A 21,470-nucleotide genomic window follows, 5' to 3' on the forward strand; every position below is an offset into this window, starting at 1 on the left:
AATTACCAAAAATTACCAAAATTTGTCTTACAAACCAAGACAAACCTCTGGTGCCATGGCCAAGTTCAGTTCACAGTTGCTGGACCATGCACAGGCAGGCTCATTTGTGAGATATGAGTGCATATGCATGCAGGGCATGCAACATCTCCTGTTGTTGTAATAATGCACTGATATGATTATCCCTGGGTCTGTTTGGGCTGGCTATTATTAAGTTTCCAACATGTTATCTTTTATCTTTAATTTGTAGCTTTGATAGCCTTAAATCCCAGAATACACTGAAGAGATTACTAGGGATAGTTCATCCTGGAAGGTGCCATAATTAGGAGACTTTTGGAAATGCATGATACTCTCCATCCCCTCCCAAACCAAAAGAAGCCAGGATGTGAGTATGTATGCTCAGGTCTCAGCCTCACAGGCAGCAGAGCTGATTCCAGCTGTGCTCTGCTGATCAGGGCCTCAGGGCATGCAGCCACTCACCTGCCCCGTGAACTGTCCAGAAAAGCACAAAGAGAATAAAAGGGATGCTCTCTTAGTTTTGCAGTAGGCAGACCTCTTTATCAGCCCACAAAGCCTCTCTGAAATGCCCCCCCAGTTAGTAGCCCTGTGCTATGAGCTCCATAGTTTGGCACAAAGTCAGCTGTACTCCAGCATGTAACCACATTAAATGTGATTACTTTGCTCATACTAACTCTCCTTCTAAATAAGCCAGGCTTCACAAAATGAGAAACCGCAAAAATACCTGAAGCAATTAATTTTTTATTGACATGATGCTACCAACTCCAAGTGCCAGATTAAATTAAAACTCACTCCAAGTGATCAAAAGATGCCCAGCCAGCCTACTGCTTGCAAAGCTCCACTCACTTATGATTATAGTGTTTTGAAAACAGGAGTAGACAAAATCCAAGAGATTTCTTACAGCCTTCTGGCTGTATTTAAGGCTAAGGGGAACGGGTCTTCATCACAGTTTCAAACCACAGCATAAACAAGAGTTCTTGTTACCAAGAAAAATTACAGAGACTTTTAGAAGATCTGGTGAAGGGATTAAAAATAGAACAAACCACCTTCTTGCAACTATTCACTATACTAAAGCTTATATTTAGTCACAAAGGACTTAATGATGAACATATAGCAAAGACAATTTCTGAACAGAAGAGACAACAAAATGAGTTACTGATATCTTTGCTTTTTGAATAATCAGTCTTGGTTATTTACAAAACATTTCCCATGGACATCATATAAAATACTACTGGAGTTGCATTCTCTAACAGTGCAAGTGATTCAATTTTTTAACTGCTCACAAAATTGCATTAGATTGGCTTGTTCTATGCAATTTGGAAGGAAAATAGGCTTTAGTCACTAAAACATTGCTTTGCTTATGGTTTTCTTCATTTTCTACTAGCAGTACTCAGGGAATTAGGGTGAGCTTCAACTCCTGGACTGATAAACTCATTTTGGAGAAACAGGGTGTCTGAACTATGTGCAACTCAGATGAACACAAGAGACAACCAGGGCAGTTGGCTTCAGAGGCTGCAGGACTATTTGCAATATACTCTCTTTTGCTGCAGCTGAGTTCACACTCATCCTAAGGGAGAGCTTGGGCCCAGCTTTAAAAGGGTTTCTATTCCGTGGAAACCTCGTTCCCTTTTCCAACTTCACAAAGCTCAGCAGGACTCTGCAGGGTGACTCACAGGATATTTGGCCATACCAAGAAACTTAACTGGAAGTTACTCACAAGTCAGTCCTGCTTCTAATTTCAGGGTGTAAACTGGGAGTAATCCAAACAAAGTGAACCCTAGATAACCCAGGGAACCCTACAGTGATAAATGCATCATTTTCAGAGGGTGATCCCTCCAGGCTCCATAGTGATCCATAACCAATAGCTGTCTTGGGAGAATCCAAAGAAACAGTTAAAATTCTGCTTGTTGAAATGCTCTCTGGGCAAGGCTCTCCTCCAAGATCAGTGCATGTCACACTCAGCATTGATGTTTTGCCTTTCCTACATGTGAAGAGTTCTCACAGTTGACAGTATCAAAGAGCAGATATATCAAAGCTCAGGGGTGCCCTGCAGATCCAGGAATAGTACTTTGCCTCCCTACAGCAATTCACACAAGGTGCAATGTATACTACACATGGCATGGAAATAAACTTGTCATTTTCATAAGATTCCTTGTGATTTTTCAAAACTCAAGAATGAAAACCAAGCAATATGTTTGTGTGACTGGAACACCCTTGTGCATGCAGTCTTCTGCTTTCACACATTTTTGGGCTCATCGGGTATTCCTCTTTCCAGTGAATCAGGAATTGAAATATTAAGCTTTACACAAGTGGAGGAGTGTAGAAATTTTTCATCTTTTCAGGTCTAAGTGTAGTTTCATTTCCCTGATTTCCATTTTTTTCCCCAGGCCCGCTTGTTCCTCAGTGTTTTGCACACTGCTGTTCTGAAAACAAACACAAACTAGATAAGACTCTGTCTATCAAAAATTGAGTCTAATCTAACTGGAAGGAAGAAGAAGGTGGGGGGGGAAGTAGCATAAATATGCTTGCAGCCATACTTTAGGGCACACTTCAAAGTAACTCCAAGTGGGGCTCCAGGAGGTACTTTGCTACATACATAGAGGCAGGAGCTCTGTGCAGAGCTGCATACATGAGCATTAAAAAAAAGTTAGGCTACTTCAGTAATTCGTCTATAACTTTGATGTAGATCTCTTATGGCTAACGATATGTGTGCCATGCCTTTTGGGAACTGTGTTATACACCACTAGGCCAATATTCACTGGTATATCTTCTGGCACCCTTGGAAGAGGCACTTCTATGAGAGGAAAGCAAAGCAGAAAAGGAAATAGTATGTATTTTTTTCATTTGAGGTCTTAGACATGTTAATACCTCCAAATGCATCTTCTGAATACCTGTACTCACCTGAGAACCTGCTCCATCCACCAATAAGGCCTCTCACTTTGTAAAAATTCCTTCATAATCAAATTTGAGGGAGAAATGGTGCTCATTTCTCACCCAAGTTTTTCCATAATAAGCCTCAGGAGGAAAAGAAAAAGAAAAAAAAAGGAAAAAAAAAATCCTTCACAGAAAATTCTCTTTCTCCAGGCACTCACATCCTTGTAAACATATTGAACTCAACAGAAATAAAATTAGCCTCACTGGCTCTGCTCCCAACACCTTACAATCAAAGGACAATCCCTGTACAGACATTGCTTCTATTGTATCCTCACTGCACAGTAAAACACATACCTAAAGGAGTACTGAAAGAGAAGACATGAAATTTAAAGAAGAGGTAAAAGTGATAAAAAGCATGCAAGAAATGCGGATTCCAGAAGTGACAGCTATTTCAATAAGCACAGCATGAACAGGCTGATGCCCAGGGCAATGACAGGTGTTGGGAAGGGCTAATTTTAGGACTTGTTTTGGAGTAGTTTTGCCAAAATAGTAAGCACAAGCTCAGTCTCCATCAGCACAATGCCTTTCCCTGGTAGTTTGATGATGCAGAAACAGTAACTGAGGTTTTAGCTCTAGCTGAAATCCTGCGCTGGCCTGTAATTAACTTCACATTTATTAGGCTTGGGAGAGATCTTCCCTGCAATAAAATTTGGTGAAGATGAATGGAAGCACAATATAAAATCCTTTTCTACTGATGTTTTTGCAATGTCAGGATAACACATTAAGTGCCACACCTATTCCTGTCCTCTCTCTTCCTGTGTCCCATTCCCGCGGCAGGGTATATGAAGGTCACATCCTAGGATCTGAGACCCGTAAGTTCTCATCTCCATGAGAAGCAAAGCATGCAGGTATCTCTTGGGGGAGGACTCCTTGGCAGATAGATGCATTTGTGTCACACCAACAGCGGCAGAAATTGCCTCAATTTTGTATGCACTTAACTATACCAAACTGACACAGCACAGGGACCTGGTAATGCAAAAATCTGGACACGTTTTGTGTTTGAAGCAAAAAAAGACATAAGAAAAATTAAGCAAATGCATTACAATAAACTTGGGGTCTTGATGCTGTGAGAGAAAATATTGGTGAATATAGTAAAAATACAAATTAGGCAAACTGGGATTTCTTGATTGTTTTATTTGAACAGGTGATTGCTTAGAAGACTGAACAATAAAGATCTCAAAAATGCTTCAAATGTATCTTGACTAAGAAAAGCTAGGGAAAGGCTAATGTATTTATTTGGTAAGCAGAGATATAGCCTCTAAAATTGCTAAATCTCTTCTGTCTTGAAGTGATAGCAATCAAACTTCAAAGAAAAGATCAGGCAAGCAAGGGAAAGGCATAGAAATTTCTTGGAGACACACAGATGTTTTGATTCTCGTAGAGTTTTAATTTCTTTTCTTCTTAAGTTGTTATTAAGGCAAAGCCTTCTTCTTCCATGGCCTCTCTGGACTGTCTTCTTTCCATTAAGTTGGTAATGCATTTGATATACAGGAGTGATTTGTTTTTCCTGAGTTTTAGCATTTAATACCTTTTCCTTCCAACAAACACTCATACAATAAACTGCTGAGATTGGCAGCAAACTTCAAAGAGAGCAGCATGCATCCCTCCCCCAAATTTGTAACCTCTGTCCTCTCACCTCCTTCCAAAATTGTGACAAAAAAGCACAATTCCACCTGAAGTACAGAATGATGTAAACAGTGTAAATCATTAAGTGTGAGTAATGCAACTTAAGTCCCACTTTTCCTTCTGCAAAGATTTTTCAATGCTGGCAACTGATCCACTTACTAGAAACCCACTAAGCTAGCTCTGATTGGTAGGATTTGTACAACACAATATCACTTTTCCATTTGTCCTCCTGGCTGGTTCCGTGAAGAGGTGCCAAAATCATAGATTCATAGGATTGTTAGTGTCAGAGGGGACCTTAGAGATGATCTAGTTCATCTAGTTCCAGCCCCTCAGCCATGGAACCTTCCACATGACCAGATTACCCACAGCCCCACCCAGCCTAGTCTTGAGCATTTCCAGGGATGGGGAGTCCACAATCTCTCTGGGCAACTTTTTCCAGTGCCTCATCACCCTCACACTGAAGAATTTCTTCCTAATACCTAATCTAAACCTTCCCTCCCTCAGCTTAAGTCCATTCCCCCTTGTCCTATCTCTACATGCCCTTGTGAAAAGTCCTTCTCTAGCTCTGTTTAGGTACTTTTCGAACCTGTCAAGGCCCCTGTGGATGGCCTCCCTTCCCTCCAGCATGTTGACCACACCACACAGCTTAACAAAGTTGCTCAGGGTGCACTCAATCCCACTCTCCATGTTACTCACAAAGATGTTAAAATTTGACAATCCCAATACAGACCCTTGAGGAGCACCACCCATCACTCGTCTCCACTTGGATACTAAACCATTGATTGCAACTCCTTCAGTGCCCCCATCCAGAGAATTCCTCATCCATCAAGTGGTCCATCTGTCAACTCCACGTCTCTCCAGTTTAGAGGGAAAATGCTGTGGTCTAGAAAGAAAAAGAAGGAAGAGAATGGAAGAGCAGACCTATACTACATCAGGAATTATTCCAGATCTCTGCAAGTGCAGTGAAAAGGGGGGGGGGGGGGGGATGTTGAAATATCAAGCAGACACACAAATGGTAGGTACACAACCAAAGGTATGAAAAAGAAAACCAGGAGGGAAAACCAGTGTGGTTATCAATGGGGATCTAGGGATCAACTGGTGAACAAGAGCTATGTTTTTGTCTGCTGAGATTTATATGTTTTGCTGTGAAGGTAGTACATGCAGACATGATAAAAAAGAGGTGGATAAGATCCCCAGCACTCAAGATATATCATCCACCATGCCATATGAAGAAGCATGACTAAGACCAATGATACCATTTAATTTTGAAGTCCCATTAAATGATATTGATAACAATTTTGAGAATTATACCCTCACCAAAAAATTGCCTTTCCTTTCCTTTCCCAGCAGCAGATTTTCACCTGTCATTTACTGATATCTTCCCATTCTTCTCCTCCTCAAGTTTAATTTCCCAAACTTTCTGCTTTCTCTTCTGTATGCACTTACTTTCCAGTGTGTTTTATTTGGGGGGAAAATGCCTCACCATTTCTCTCAGAGAACAAATAATACTTCTGCATATCATAGGAAGCACAATTACATTTTTGTTTCCTTATACATCTAGGAAACTCATTAATGAGACAAAGATTTCATTCTCCAATCAAATAAGCCAGGTGAAGTGTAGCACAGACCAGTAACTACAATGCCCCATTCTGGCTCTGCTGCTCATTCAGGCAATAAGGACATTTCCAATAAAACAAACATAAACAGTTAACACAGAGTTGTGAACTCTGATAGGCTTCAGCTTATTGCCTTTGCAGGAGCACACTGTACCAGTGAAGTACAGAAATTAGGCATTCAGGCAAATGATCCGGGAGTTGGTGACAGAGTGCGATCTTTCAGACCTTTGCAGCTATTTAGCTGCTCTCAAAACACACACACAACAACTCTGATAATTACACTCAAAGCAAAACCTAGGCATGGTGCATTGGAAGCCTTTTAGGGGCTCTTCATAATTTCCTGCCTCTGCCAGAATAAGGCCAATTTACTCCTATTTCAGAGGGCTTGGGCAGAGTGAGAAAAGAGAGACTGGGTCGTCAGCGTTATTGAAAAGATTCATGATTAGTCACATTCACTTGAAGGCAAGTTACTTGCCAGACACGACACCACTCATTAAAAGGCCTTCAAGCTGGCAGCCCTCCAGCAGCTGCAAAACAGCTCCAGAGCTGGCAGACCCAAAAGGACCCCTGAAGCCCCATGTTGTCCTGCACACGGGAGTGCAAAAGGCCAGGTCAAGCATGCCTGGGTGTGATTGGCACCCCAGGAGTTCAGCAAGTAAGACTAATGTTCTACAGTGAGGAAAAATAAATAAAATATTCCAAAGCCCAGCTGTTGCTAATGCCAAGGTAATACCTTTTGAGGCTGGTCTGAAATTATTGCCTTTGCATGATCCCCATTTCTTGGTAAAGCTCATGCTCGTGTGGCCAGAAGATTTTTTTCAGTGATATGGAAATTTAGAGAGTTTCCTAACCTGACTCAGCTCTGATCTGATTCCTGCAGGAAACACTGGGATTTGTTGGGAATGTCTTGCTAGGCTCAGGCCCAAAAGAGCTGGTTTCCCATTTCTATGTCCCTGACTTTGCCATTGCTTTTATGGGAGAACAGAGCATAAACAATTCCTACCTCTCCCCCACATGCTTGCTTTGGATTTGCCTCTTCTTGTTCAGTGCCAGCTAAAGCCAAACTGCCCCAATATTTTCAACACCTGATGAATGCTGACTTCTCACCCCCATTCCAGAAGCTAGAGAAGAACCAGATGTTCACGTGTACCTTACTACATGTCCAGGCTGTTTTAAAACAGAATGTAAGATGCAGCATTAGCAACTTATATTTAGCTCATTTAACCCTGGAACTTTGTGGGATGCACAGGAGTGAGGGTTGGTAAGATGGCCAAGCCAGGCCAGCAGCTCCCTGGCTACCAACAGCACAGTTCTTCTCCTCTTTCTCTCTCTCTCTCTCTCTCTCTCTCTCATGTCTCTCAATAAAATCACCTAATTCAGCTCTCCTTCCAGCTCCTGTTCTCATGTCCCTCAAATATTCAAAAACCAAGCCCTGCTATCTCCCAGAGCAGTCCACACAGCGAGAGCAGGCAGCTCCAGAGAGATGGTCAAGCCACACCCACCACAGTGAAGGTAGATAGTCACACCCTTGACACCTTGGAGAGTCCTTGCAGCCTGGTGGATCAGCATGGACTTAGGCAAACATGAGCTCTATTCTCAGCTGAGCCAGGAAAGACCACTGCAGGACTTAATCCCAAATGGAGAGCTGCCTGTGTGAGTGTGTATGGGGAAGAACTGTTTCTCCTAATAACCTGAAGTAAAGTAGTATTTCCAAGAGGAAAAGTTCTTTGCAGTTAATCACTCTTGCTGTTCCCAAACCCTCTTGTAAAGAAGCTTTTCATAGAAAACTAGTGCAAAGTCTGCTCCTGTTATGCTAGATTTGTATATTGTATATATAGGGAGTGTATGCTGCAGTATATGAATAGCATATACTATTCATATACTATTTTACATCACTTCTCTAAATTCCTCCCCTGCCAAACCATAACACAGTCCCCATGAATAAAAAATAATCCTACTCTTTTTTTTTTTTCATTTTTTCCCCCTTTTTGAGTAAGAAAATCTCATCAGCACCAAGTTACACCTTGAGTGGTTGGTGGGACTTAAGCTTTTTTCCTGTCTGCAACAGACACCGTGTTTGCAATATCTCTGCTGAACAAACACCTCTGAGGAATCCTCACAGCATGGTGTGGATGGCAGGGCTGATCTTGCCCCCTCTGTCATCCCACAGAGCTAAGAGGCAAGGCCATTCCCCAGCAAGGAAGAACTATTATCAATACAGAATCCTAGATGACAACTCTCCCTCTTTTCCTGGCTGCATGATAGCTGACATGAAGAACTGCATGTCAGTTTTCATATGATGGACATTGAGCATTATGTGCTCTAGCTTGATTTTTATACACTTAGTGCTTGGCCCTGTGCAAGTTTGGGAGCCATGCAGGTCACACCTCATCTATTCCATCTCTCGGCCCCTATCCTCACTAGAAACATCCTGAGAGTGCTCCTAGGCCTAGCAAAAGATTACCTTTGCTTTCTCCAGTGATCCTCATTTCCACTCACTGGGATATAAATCTGTGTTGTTCCCTCCATCCTTGCCTCCCAGAAACACTGGTCACAGGACTGCAGTCTAAAGTGACCCAGTGAAGTCATTTGAACTCAAAGCACAACTGAACTCTTCCCCTCTATATCTACCTATCTCTGTATTCAAGAAAGCACTGGATGTGGCACTTAGTGCCATGGTCTAGTTGACAAAGGTGGTGATCAGTCTAAGGTTGGACTCCATCTCAGGGGTCATTTCCAGCCTAAATGATTCTGTGATTCTGCTTCTTTATCTGTACATCATCCCTTTGTGGGTGGTTCAACTTTTTCAGCCTTATCCACCATCACAGCCTGTGGATGCTCTGGCAACAGCTGAGGAGGGGGTGAGCAATGGGCTGCTGAGCCACCAGAGCACAGGAAGGTTTAGGCTGGATTAATCCACTGAGGTCAATCTATACTGTGTAACAACACTGTGCCAGCCCAACTGCAGGACTCTCCTGGCAGCGTGTGCTACCCTGTTCTGTGCCCTGTAATTGCACAGTATGACTTTCCATGACAAACCTGACTAAGAGCTTCCTACACCTGCCCACTCCCAGCTGCTCGCTGCTCTGTCCTTCCCAGTGTGCAGATTCAACTGAGCATGTGGCTACTATCTAAAAATGGATGGGTGTTGTTTCTTTTTTTTTTTTTTTTTTTCCTTTTCAGAAGGAGAGGAAGTGATTTGGGTCATTATAAACAAACATGCCAAGCTGAAAAGTGGTAAAATTGGAACTGAGAGGAAGGGTTTGGGGAGACAGGACGGAAACATGTGATTAGGATACAACATGGAAAGACACCTGGAGAGGCTTGACCTTCTATATCTGTGCAGAAACACAAAAGAAACTGGGAAAATCCTGGTGTAAAATAGAATGCCTTTCTTTCCATTTCTGGAATGCCTTTTGACATCTTTATTCTGTTTACTGGCTGAAATTAAAGTTGTGAAGGTTTTGGGTTGAACACGTATTCCTTATAAAATATTACTCTATTTTAACAAGCGGAATTTAGCTTCGTCTCTCTCTTGTTTATGACCACTCAAAAGCCTCACAGGTGAAACGTGTAAGATAGAGCAGCCTGGACCCCCTCAGCTGAGAGTGGTCTGATTCACATCCTGTGCTTACCCACTAACCCTGGCATCCACCACTCCAAGAAGCAACTTTTAAAAATAAAATAACCTACATTCTGAGGAAAATCAGAAGTCAATATATGTTCTCCAGCCAGAACCTAAGTTGAAAGACTGTATCCTCTTCCTTCAAGCATTCTGTGATAGAGATGTCCACATGTGGGACTCAGGAGTGTGGTTATGGGAGCTGGTGGTGGGTGGGGCCATTCACTTCTGAGAATCCATATTCATGCACATGTCCAGAGTGTGCATATTCAGCATGTATTTTAGACAGCTGTTAAGGCTGGTGTGACTTAAACAACATTTTAAAATGCAGATTCTCCCTTTCCTCATCACAGACACATTCAAAGCTCTTTCAGTGATAAAATTTCTGACCATTTCCCTGAACAGGAGACCTTTATCACCTTTAAAAACCCCCTTTTTTGTTCCATCCTCCTTCCTGTCAGTATGGATGCTGGCCATTTGCCTGTTCCCACACTGCCATGCTGGACTTCCCCTCATCAGCAAGGACTCTTTCATTCTGGTTCATGTCCAGGGTTTTCTGGAAACTTCTGGAAACACTATGGAGCCTTCCACAGAACTGCCACATCCCATGGAGTGGAGAGGCAGCATCCAGCTTGTGTTGGGTGAGCACTGGTACATTTTCAGTGGGCGGAGGGCAGACAGTGAGCGCGAGAGCGTGGGATGTGTGAGCTGCGGCAGAAGGTTAGTGATGAATACCCAAGAATCCCAAAATTATGAGTTGTAACCCACAGGCGGTTTCAGGGGAGTTTCCATTCAGGACTGTGATTCAGCAAAGCTGCTGTCACAGGCAATAGCATATCAGCCTGAAGTCGCCACTAAAACCATCTGTGACAGCCAGCCTCTTCTCGGATGTCTGGTTGCCTTGCCCCCATGGCTTTTCACTAACTACCATTTTGCTCTCATATAAAATGTTGACAAGGCAAGAAACCAGAAAACTCTAGGCTCTGGCAGATTTGGTCTCAAAGTTAAAGCACAAAAGCCATGACAAAAGACATAGGCTGCTTCTGCAGCTACAGACTTGTTGAGAAAAGTCCCCTCAGGTGCAACCTGGCCTGGAGACCGACAACAGGGAAGGTGAGCTGAGAGTGCAGGAGCCGTGCGAGGCTCACCATGAGATGGCAGCCTTCCCCGCCACCTCTGCACGCCCTGGCAAGATGTGCCAACACCACTCTCCAGCACAGAGCACTTCTGTCTTCCCGGCAGAGATGTGCTGCCAAGATTTTAACAAAGGGCTCCCTCAAAAAAAAAAAAAAAAAAGATTTCAAAAATCCAGCCTTGCTTTGCAATATATAGAGCAATCCCTTGGTGAAAACATTCTCCTTCGTTGAAGTAAAACCCCAATCCAGTAATTAGACATTTCCGAGGCATGTTCTCCCCACACAAATCTACCCACTGCAGGTTGGCCCCACAAGTGAACTTGGCAGTCCTGGGCTGCTCCAAGCTTGGGTTCAGCAGGCACATCACCCTCTCCCTGGCACTGCTTTGCACGTGGCAAAGGCCTCTGAGTGCTGCCAGCCACATCTCAGAGAGGAGAGCTCCATCATGGGCTGAGGGGCAGCAGGAGCTGGGGTGGACAGGCAGCATTCAAATATTCCAGTGTTCCCAGTGCCTTCTGGTAGCACATCCAACATGATGTCAACAGAAAGTGCTGGCATGAAGGAGTGGGAGTACAGGGCTATTGCCCCCATGGCAATCCACTTCAGGGAAATAGTTTGTGTTTCAGAGCCTGTCGGGATTAACAGTGTACCGCTCCTTCCTTTAAGAACAGGGAGACCAGGCAGAGCTCTACCCCATGCTGGTCTCCCATGTGTGCTGTTATCACAAGAGGATCCAGACAGATGTGGAAACATCAGGATATCTTTTGACTCTCCTGGTAGTTGTGCTAGTAGGAGTTAACCCAGGGGATAGAGACACTGCAAACCTACAAGGAAATAAAGAGAAAACATAATCCACAGACCTGACTTGTCCCTTTCCTTAAACAGATGGAATCACTCCACATGGAGGATTGTGTCTATTTAAGCCCATTTCAATGAATTTTGATTTGGAAATGCACTAAGGTGAACCTGGAGAATCAGCATTGCCTTGGATGAGTCAGAGAAACCCTCATGTGTCAGATGCTGACTTCAGTCACACCGTTGTGACTCTCGGCTCTCACACCTCTGCAGGTAGCAGAGTGATTTGGGTAAGAGAATTGCACAACTGTGCTCAGAATCTGTCTCTCTCACCCCAAGGTGTTGTACTGGTATTACTGACAGCAGTATCTACCTCCTGCTACTTCAGTCTTTGCTGGGTTTACATGTGAACAGCGAGGATGGTCACTGGGCACACTGCTGACAACAGGAGGTGACAGGATAAATGACCAGGACTTGCCTCCAAAATGAGCTTCACATATGCCACTGTACAGCTGTGTGAGCAGGGATATAAATGTGGTACACCCTGCTCCCCTCTCCAGGCTCTCCAACCTTCATTTTCAGAGCTAGATCCAGACTAACCTCATAGCCTTCAACAAAACAATTCCCAACACACCCTTGTATAGAGAGAGGCCTAATCTGTCCCTTTGGTCTTTTATTAATGCCACATTTGATGACTTTCTAATTGTTCTAGAGAGTCCCTATGCCTTTCACAGCTTTCTTGAGGCTGTGAGTACAGTAGGCAACTTTAAAATCGTGGGCAGCTGCCAAGTTTGTATACAGAAAACATTCAAACATAGATGACTTTTCACCTTTACTTGCCAGAGGCCAAATTCTTTCAAACAATTATAAACCTTATTTAACCAGAAAGTCTTCAAATTCTAGAGTGGGCCTAAAGGTCACAAAGTCTGAGATGACCTTGAAAAGTGACTTTTATCTTGGTGGACATCCTGGGCACTCAAGGCTTAAACAATTATGTTCTCATATTTAATTCTCCCAAAAACCTTTGGTGCCAAATGTTATATACTTAGTGAAATATTCTGTGCTGACATGCAGAGCTGTATGTATTTCCTCATAATTAACAGGGATTACTCCTAATTAATAAATACAGGTTTTTAGGAGGAGGAGGAGGAGGAGGACTATTTGGAACATGAAGGATGTGTAGGCTTCATGCAAAATGCATGACAATTGGTATGATGATGACAGAGGATCAGAAGATGCAAAGCCAGAGGCTACTAAGGATCACTAGTCCTTGGTCTGAGCATGGCAATTTTGCTATTTTTCAGGACAGCAAGGAAATAGCAAGGACATAATTGCACCGAGGACACTTCAGCACAGAGCAGAAGCAAGCTGTGCATGAAGCTGCAGCTACAGCTCCCACGACCACAGAACCACCATGCAGGCCAAGAAAACATGGCAGCAGAGGCAGGAGACAAACCAGGGCACAGGGGGAGAAGAGGCCTGCACAGGGGTCGGAGATCTGAACCCACCAAAATGATGTGGAGAAGAGACGAGCAGAGGCAGAGCTGGGAGGCTGCAAACCTCGAGTCCAAGGCTCAGCATGAGTAACAGGCTAGGCATGCAGGGCTGGGTGGAGCACCACTGGGCAGTCACCCAGCCAGGGCAGCCCCGCTGCAATTCCATTTATCTTAGGACATTTACTCCAGGGATTAATTGCAGCAAGAGCCACAAAGGTAATAAGGAGCTTTTGAGGCACCTGAGTATTGCTGGGCAATCCATGCAGACTCTGACCATGGAGATATTCTGGCGTTCGGAAATGTCTACCTCTTACTGACTTTTAAAAGTGGCTTCTCTTTGCTTGTAGCTGGAGCATCTCACTCCATTTGCTGTGACATTGCAGCCTGAAACTCTGTGGTCTAACCCTGCATGTTCTCCTGTGCTCTTCAGTTTGTATTGAGCTTGGTCAGATGGGAGATTCTGCAGTGCACCCAGCAGCTGCTGTGTTTTGTATCCAGGGGCTGTGGGTGTCTACAAACCCTCTGTGATTCCTCACCAGCATGGGTTATAAATATATGCAGGTAACAATCTGAGAGGTTAATTCAAGGACTCTTTCTGCAATGATCTTTGTTTTCCTGCATGCTTTCTCTCCTTCGGCTAAGGTCTCTTTGGCTTGACTCCGGTTTTATCATGGTTATCTGTAGACATGTGTGTGCATCACACATGTAAACTCTGGCAGTTCTACTCCATCATAAATGCCATTTTTATTACAGCCAGAGTAGGCATTTAGAAGGTGCTTCACTTAATCTTTCTTCTGTGTGTTGCAAACAAAAGGATGACTTCCAGGAACCAAAGGCTGGTCTCAGGAGTCTCTTCACTACTACAGAAAGTAGGGGAAAGGCTTAAGATAGCTCTTCTGTTGCTGTAGACCAGACCCATAATGAGTTTGATGCTGAGGGTGCCTGTGAAGTGAATGGGGGTAAAAGGACAATTGCCAGCAAGTTGTATGGGAAAAACACCTTACCTCACTAATGGGATATGCCACAGAGAAAGCTGAGTCTTAAATCCTGGTAAGGACTTGAGTACTTTATTTTTGTCTGAAAAGGGGATGTTTCCTTTCACTTAGAAACCACAGTTCTATTATTTTTTTTCTGGAGTCATTCAAACCCTTTAAAATCTCTCCCAAAGAACAACCACCAAAGAAGGTAGGGTTCACATCCACATCATCCTCCTGTCCATTAGCTCAACATTTAGAGCACAACTAAATACCTCTATTTCTCAGGCAGTGGAGGGAACCAAGCCCATGCCTCCCAGGCCCTGACAGGACTGACCTGCAGGACTGACAAGGAGGGCAAAGCTGTAAGTCACAAACCTGCCATCAACAACTGGTTTTGATGACCCCTCATCACTCCAATAAATTTTTCTGCTCTCACTGCAAAGCTGGGCTGGAAGTCAGACAACACACAACAGTACTAGAGAGTACAGACAAGGCAGATCCTGAGGTGATACCACTGTAGTCAAGAGAGATTCCTTTCTGAATATATGCAGACAGAGCTGTGCTGGTGATAGGTTGGTCCCATTTGATTAAATAATGACTGAAATCAGAGATAAAATCCAAACTACCTGTTACAACCTGCTTCAGTGCCCCATTCTTTCTTACTGCTCTTTTCCCTTTTGCCCACATCATTAGCCTTTGTTTCAGAAGGCAGCTCATTTTGCTCTACTCAGTCTCAGATTCATACATGAGTGGTGTTGCCCCATGTCCTGCAGCTTCTCCTCATGTCTCCTCCCTGGTGTCCCTTCACGAAGATCTCTTTTTCCTCTTTCTGAACAAGGTGTTCTTGAAAGTTTGAAGTGCTGCTGTGTGAAGAAGCAGACCCTGATGAATCTGTGGTAATTTACTTGAGCACAAAGGCCACTGGGATGGCAGGTGCCACCCGGGTCTGGTGGCAGCACCTCTGAGCATTTGAGAGTCATATTTTTGCAGACAGCATCTAAACTCTCTTGTGGCTCCAGCCACAAATCTTAAAGCCTTGCCCCCAGACAGCAGAAACCTGCCTTGGAGGGATATTGGCTCCCTCTGTCATCTGCAGGTTTCCAGGGAAATTGAGTGTTCTGCTGAAAAGTGGTCCACTCAAAAGTGCTCCTCTGAAAAACAGGGACATCCAAAGTAAAAAATTCTCAGCAAAGTACTGTCACTAACCTGGTAAAACAAAACCTGATTATATTGTTTTGTATAACCAGACACTACAACCCTGATGCAGACTGGGCATCCAAACAGCAGTGTTACTCATCTACAAAAAAGGTGTCACAGGCAGGTTTCAAGGCTGGGATCTTTTTTGGGTTTTTTTTGTTTTTTTTTTTTTTTGGCTATATATCATCAGATTGCATAAAAAAGACATAATTTAATGACAAAGCTCATTCAAAACAGGTCAGTGTAAGAGTAAGATACTGTATTAATAGGGCAATGAGTATGCCTTATAATTCTGTATCACTCATATGTCACCCCAAATTTATACCTGTAAATTCCTTCTCTAAATTCCCCTGTCATTTCTACAAATTTTATACCCTATCACCTCACCAGTGTGTTTCCATACCGTTTCCACACTTATATTGGTTTTGAATGCCAAAGAATCCTTGAGCCAGAAAGTTCTCTGAAGGATGGAAAATTGAAGACTGAGGAGGCACTGCACTTGTAGAAAATGGCAATAATTTACTTTCAGCTGAGGTTTCCTGGGCATACACGCACACAGACTTAGTAATAGCTGTGTCAGATAAATCTGGGAGTAGCTAGGCTAAGCAAGATTAATATGATGGTGTTGATAGGTCAGCTTTCAGCGGCAAAGTCCAAAGCTAAAAAATGGTTTGCAATATTCATTGTATTCAGCCCTAAATCCCACTTCTGGTTTTATTTGTGTGCATCACATTTACAAGATTTCCAAGGTATGAGAGATAAATAGGAAGCTTGGTCGTGTGTGATGGCAAGTGGAACCCCCAGGCCTCAGTGGTTTTTTCTAACCCATGCTTGGTGCTATTGCAGAGTTCCTGGGGCACCAGGACTGATGGAGGGGAGAGGTGCCAGTGTGCTCACCTGAGCCCAGCTCTGAGAGGATGGGATGAAGTGGTCAGAGAACATATGTGGATGTGGATGTTTGCAAGCTCTCCTGGGTTTGCTGCTCCAAACTTAGGCTGTGAAAGGTGACCCTACATGAATTTACATTGCATTTTAGAACCCAGCTGTTATGCAGCTGACACTGCAAAATCATGTTTTGAAGAATTGATGCATATTAACACTCCTCAGCATAGTGCTAATAACAATAATAACCAATAGTAATGAAATAAGACCATTCTTTTGGGAAGGAAAAGAAGTGTATGGAGCAAGACACTGAAGGGATTTATTGGCAGAATAAAAATCATAGCAAATTGTTTTGAAATCAATTCTGAGGTGAAATGCTTCCTTCTCATTGGAAAAGTTTTTTGATGCACTTGGGAAGGATGCATATACACAAAGTTTTTCCATTCTTCCCATTCTAACAGTTCTCTTTTAAAGGACACCACAATTCTTCACTCAGTTATATACTTGTACTGCCTTGACTACACTAACTCTCCAGTATGTGTTTGCATTCTTCCACGTGTAAATGGTGATTGAAAGACTTGGCAATGTGGGGTAGATGGAATAATTGTTAAAGTTGTTCAGCCTGTCTTATTAACACTCCTCCCTTCTCCCATAAAATCATTTCTACTTCATAGTTGGACTTGCAAATGCCCGATGTCTGTCTCAAACTGACTGGACCCTCCTCTAGAGAGTGCATCACCTTGTGGTTCATACTGGAGCTGGGAGAAGCAAGGCAGAGGCTGGCCAATGCCATCCCCTTAGAAGTCCCTCTGGCAAATCTATATGTTTTTCCCACACTTAGCTTCTTTGCTGGACTGCCCTCAAAGGAATCAGCACTTAATTCAGCAATATTTGGGAAATGGGTGCTCATCACTAGGAATTGGCTGGATGAGAGCTTGTTGGGTACACCCAGCCAAACTGATCCACTTTGAGCTGGTCACAGAGTCTGTTTGGACATAGTCTGATTGGGCTCAATGATCTTAAATGTCTTTTCCAACCTAAAAGATTCTAGGATCCTTTGACCTACAGGGAAATACTTTGTTTTTCCCCTGCAACATTGTGTTAGGTTTGAAACTAAATTAATTTCTCTGAATGAGTGCACTCCACTGAATGCTGTGGCAGAGACTGTGTGTCATAAATTCTGCCCTCTTACTAACCACAAGCAGAATGTCTTTTGGTGACAGTAAGGCAAATATGGGCTGAAGATGGACCAGTATCCCTTCCTGGTCAGTACCACACTGTCTCTGTGCAGCTTCCTGTGGAGCCTTGGGGATCTCTATCAGCTTTTTATGAGTGTTAAATGTTCTTATTCAAGTGAAAGTCAAATAAATGACTCATGGAATTAAGAGAAATTCAGATTATTTTCTCCTTATTTGTTTTGCCTCTAATCAAAATGCAAGTTAATGCTTTATGTGAAGAATTTCAAGTTCCCCCTCAAATGATTCCCCATTATTTCCTAAATGCAATACAAAGATATTTCAATATTATACACTAAAAGAAAGTGTTTGACTATTTCCAAATCCAAATATTCCGTTCTGTATGCCAATGCATTTCACTGAAGGACCTTTCAGCTTAAGTTACACTCAATGCTTCAATGAGGTCTTGGTACTCCACTGCCTTTTGTTGTTGATTTTACCCATTGGATTGAATTTCCTAGACAACCTGTACTTCCCTTAATGTGTCTGCAAGAGTTCCCTTAGTACAGGCTACAGCTCTCAGAATGCACAGACAGTTTAATGGAACACTTCTAAAAAAATACCAAAACAAAACAGAGGTCAATTCTCCTGAAGAACAAATACAGAAAAAGAAGAGAGTTATGGAAAATTTGGATTTTGTAGAAACTACAATGTCAGTGGAAGTTTTCCACATGAGCAAGAGCTATTAGTCACACTGACAGTACACTGGAAAGCTCAGGAAATGGAGCTGGACTGTCCTGGCCCGTCCATTCACCATGGCTCCCTCCTTATTCCTTTCTGTGGCAGCATTCACCAGCCCTAGAGGGAAATTTTCCCTTTTCCTAGGAGGAAAGAAGGTGCCTAAATTACAGGGGAAAAGGAGGAAGAGTGGAATGAACCTCCTGGAGGCTTCAATTTTCATAGCTCTGCTTCTGTGCAGTCAGAGGCTGCTATGCAAGTGAGCAAGGAGTAACTGAAGAAAATAAAGATTGCTCTGAGTACTTCCTTTAATCTTTTCGCTCAGGCAAAGGTTAAATTACCATTTGAATGCTGCTGTAGAAGAGCTAATAATGTTGCCTTTATGTTCTAAGGATCCTCTCTCTTAAAAATACATTCTTTTCAACTCCAATTAAGGAAAGCTGCGGTTCCAATCATCTCCAGGGAGAAGATCCCTGTTTTTGCCATGCACTAGCTGGTTGTCCTGTTGTTCCCTCATCAATTTCCTGCAGTGCTTTAGGTAGTGATTCAGGAACAGCTGACTGTGAGGATATGCTCCTGTAGTTAGAGAGAAGGGAACTATACTTTGAGGTCTTTATGAAATTACGCCAAGTGCCTTGTGACTTTCAACTTCTGGACCCCAGGGAGAAATCTGAACCCCTGGCTGAGAGTTGAACAAAAACCATGTTACTGTATTACTATCCAAGAAAGCATTTTTGGACCACGTTTAAAGGTACACTCTCCCTCCTGATTAGGAGATTGTGTTTTCATTGCCATTTAGAATGGACTTAGATATCTATGAGGTTATCCTGCAGACTTTCCAGCCTTTCCCATTGTAAGTTATATGTACACTAAGGAGGAAATTAAAACAAATGTGTATTTGTCTTCAGCACTGACAATGGTGTCAAGTGAAAGACAAACACAGCCAGAGAAGTAAAAGGAATAACAAAAGTACTTACAAAGAACCAAGCTAGTATATATAATTTTTTTAAGGACTGCTGGTTATTCAGCACAAAAATGCCCAGCTCTGCAGGTTGCAATGGGAAAGGATTTGCAGAGTGGTGTATCAGCGTCCAAGTGAGGACAAAGCCTAGCCCATGCTGTCATTGTTGTTTGCTTCTGACTTTTCCCATGCTCACAAGGCACTAGTGACACTCTCCTGGCTCAGCAGAGCTGCTGGGCCTGTATTATGTCCTTCTGCTGTTGGTCCTACAGCGCTTTGGACCAGCGGAAGAGAATGTGTCCCTCTCACCAGGGACACAGCAGGGGAAGAAGTCCACCCCTGCTTCTCCTGAATGCCCTAATCAGATTCTGAGACACCTCTCTGCATCTGGGAGGATTTATGGAACCTCTGAGTCAGTGATTTGTGGCACCTCTGGTTTCTTTAGCACAGTAACCCACCCCTAAAGGGAACCTGCATCCAGAGACTCCTATCTCCCAAATAAGCAAGGCAGTTCATTTAGGCCCTCTCATATTTTCCTTCCATGAAGGTCTTCCTCATTGCTAGCTGAGGGTATTTGCATATTCTGTATCCTCATTTATGAACTCCTTATGAAGATAAAGGCAAGGAAGAACGAGACTCTAGGAACAAGTTTGGAGTTGAAAATAACATCCTCACCCATACTCCAGGTCTTGATGGCATGACCTCTTTCCCAATTCTTGGCCCTTCCCAGAGAGGCCACAGGGAAATGTGTCCTGACCTTAGTACATTAATTAATGGCTGGAGTTGATGGGATTTGTGGAAATGGAGGAGGCCCTGAATCTACCTACTTACAGTCTCTGTTCAGCTTTGTGTGCACCCTCTGTAATTTGGGAAGCTCCTCCTGTGAGCATTACCTCACTCATCCCAAAGCCCTGAATAGCTCCACACCTATGCACTGAGCAAACAGACCAAGAGAAACAGACTAGAGGGCTCCCAGTTAAGCAATATCCCTGAAGAGCCTTTCCATGAATCCCACAAAGATCTTGTGGCAACAGGTTTTGCAAGACAGTTCTGAGAAAGGTCAAAGACCTCTGTCTTGCAACTGACTATGTGAAACCGTGCCTCCTCATAAATGCTTCATTATTACATTGCAGCAGCATTGCAAACACTATGGCCTTGCACACACTAGGAGGAACTTCAGTGTTTCCTGTCATGGCCCAGCTCCACCTTTGGTAGCATTCCTGTGAACCATTGGATCAGCAGTAGGGACCCAGGTTTTTGCATGGTCAGCATGTGGCTACATGGAGGCAAACCCTAAAGAGGTACAGGCCAAAGCAGAGCTGCTGCATCTCAGCACCTCGCTGGGGCTAAACCCAGCTGGCTGCCAAGAGCTAGAGCTTCCTTTGCTGCTACCCCAGGATTGCTGACCAAGTGAGGCTCACTCTGGGCATCTTCCCCACAGACTGACCAAGCTAGAACCCACGCAAGATTCAGTGGCAGCTTCTCAGGGACACTGAAGGGAATGCACCACTTACCTCATCCTTTTCTTATGTACTTTAATTAACTAGATAGAAATCTCACCCTGAATGTAGGCAAGCAAAAGTAAATTGAGCCCTCAGTTCCTCCTTTACAAAGAAAGGCTTAAACCATCAAGATTTCATGCATTCAGGACTGCTTTAAGCATGCTGTGTGTAAAGGAATGGATGACTGAGGTGAAGTGCAATAATCCCCAGCCCTATGTTTATTATTCTACTTAGAAAATAAGACATCTTTTGAAACATATTTGGGGAGTGTGAACACTTGCACAACACAGCTCTCCTATGTCTAGTAGGATGCTTCAGCCATTGATGGAAAGAGTAGCTGTCCTCTTCCTTTCCTGGTCTGTTTCAGTAATACAGGAAAGCACAGAAACCCAGTTTTTATCTTTACGAGGTGGCTCACCAAGGCTAACCAAGGTATCAGGCATTGCAGAATTTAGCATGGCAGCATCCCAGTCGACCTTTGCATCTGTTTCCCCTCAGTGTGCATGTGACTCTGTTATCTGACAGCTCAGAGGAAAGGAAAGAGGTGGCTTCCCATATGGCAGCTTTGGGTTTTTTTCCTGAAGACATTTTAGGAAATTCTAATCAGAAGCTTTAAACACATTTTCCAGAAATGGTTAAGAAGTTGAGTTCTCTTTAGGTTTATATTGCAGTAGGGTACAAAAATGGCTAGCCCTGTCTCAAAATGAGCATCAGACTTTAGCTAAAGCTCTCAGTCTGGTACAAATAGTTGCAGACCCTTTAATTGTTTTCAGACCCTTTAACTTATTCTTTGGGTTT

At 43.3% G+C, this 21,470-nt stretch overlaps 1 long non-coding RNA gene across 2 annotated transcripts in view; it reads right to left on the bottom strand.

Annotated features, from left to right (window-relative positions):
- Positions 1 to 4,085: 4,085 nt before the first annotated feature.
- Positions 4,086 to 21,470, bottom strand: part of LOC139600260 (uncharacterized) — a 55,925-nt gene continuing 38,540 nt past the window's right edge. For both annotated transcript variants that reach the window (XR_011682465.1, XR_011682464.1), the window contains one exon: positions 4,086 to 5,458. This is a non-coding gene — a long non-coding RNA (uncharacterized lncRNA). The remainder of the gene's footprint in view (positions 5,459 to 21,470) is intronic.

Source organism: Agelaius tricolor, unplaced genomic scaffold (genome assembly GCF_023055355.1).
Source record: "Agelaius tricolor isolate 1412-34295 unplaced genomic scaffold, bAgeTri1.0.p SCAF_26, whole genome shotgun sequence".
Taxonomy (NCBI): domain Eukaryota; kingdom Metazoa; phylum Chordata; class Aves; order Passeriformes; family Icteridae; genus Agelaius; species Agelaius tricolor.